This window comes from Sinocyclocheilus anshuiensis, unplaced genomic scaffold, assembly GCF_001515605.1.
Source record: "Sinocyclocheilus anshuiensis isolate Anshui unplaced genomic scaffold, SAMN03320099.WGS_v1.1 scaffold1243, whole genome shotgun sequence".
In the NCBI taxonomy this organism is placed as follows: domain Eukaryota; kingdom Metazoa; phylum Chordata; class Actinopteri; order Cypriniformes; family Cyprinidae; genus Sinocyclocheilus; species Sinocyclocheilus anshuiensis.
This window is the reverse complement of record NW_015539901.1, coordinates 90350-90641: the sequence shown is the minus strand read 5'-3', so window position 1 is coordinate 90641 and position 292 is coordinate 90350. Positions and strand designations below refer to the sequence as shown.

Below are 292 nucleotides of genomic sequence, written 5' to 3'. Positions count from 1 at the left end.
AAATGAAAACGAAAAATATAATTATATATTTAAATAAAATAAAAAAATAATAAAAAAATTAAATAATTTGAACTTTTAACAAATAATTTAAAATGCTTTAAGATATTTTAATATAATAAAATATAATTTAATATATTTTATATAAGAATATAATAATCAGGCATGTGATATGCTAAGGGCAAAAGAAGCAAATAATAACTAATCCTAACAAATATCATTTTTATTCTTATTTAAATAATAAAAAGTAAGCAAATCAATTAATATATATATATATATATATATATATTACTAT

The 292-nt window shown here is 12.3% G+C and overlaps 1 protein-coding gene across 1 annotated transcript in view; it reads right to left on the bottom strand.

Moving 5' to 3' along the window:
* Positions 1-292, bottom strand: part of LOC107686100 (rho guanine nucleotide exchange factor 11-like) — a gene marked incomplete at its 5' end in the record, with an annotated part of 43886 nt that overhangs the window by 14103 nt on the left and 29491 nt on the right. The gene's annotated exons all lie outside the window — the stretch shown is intronic.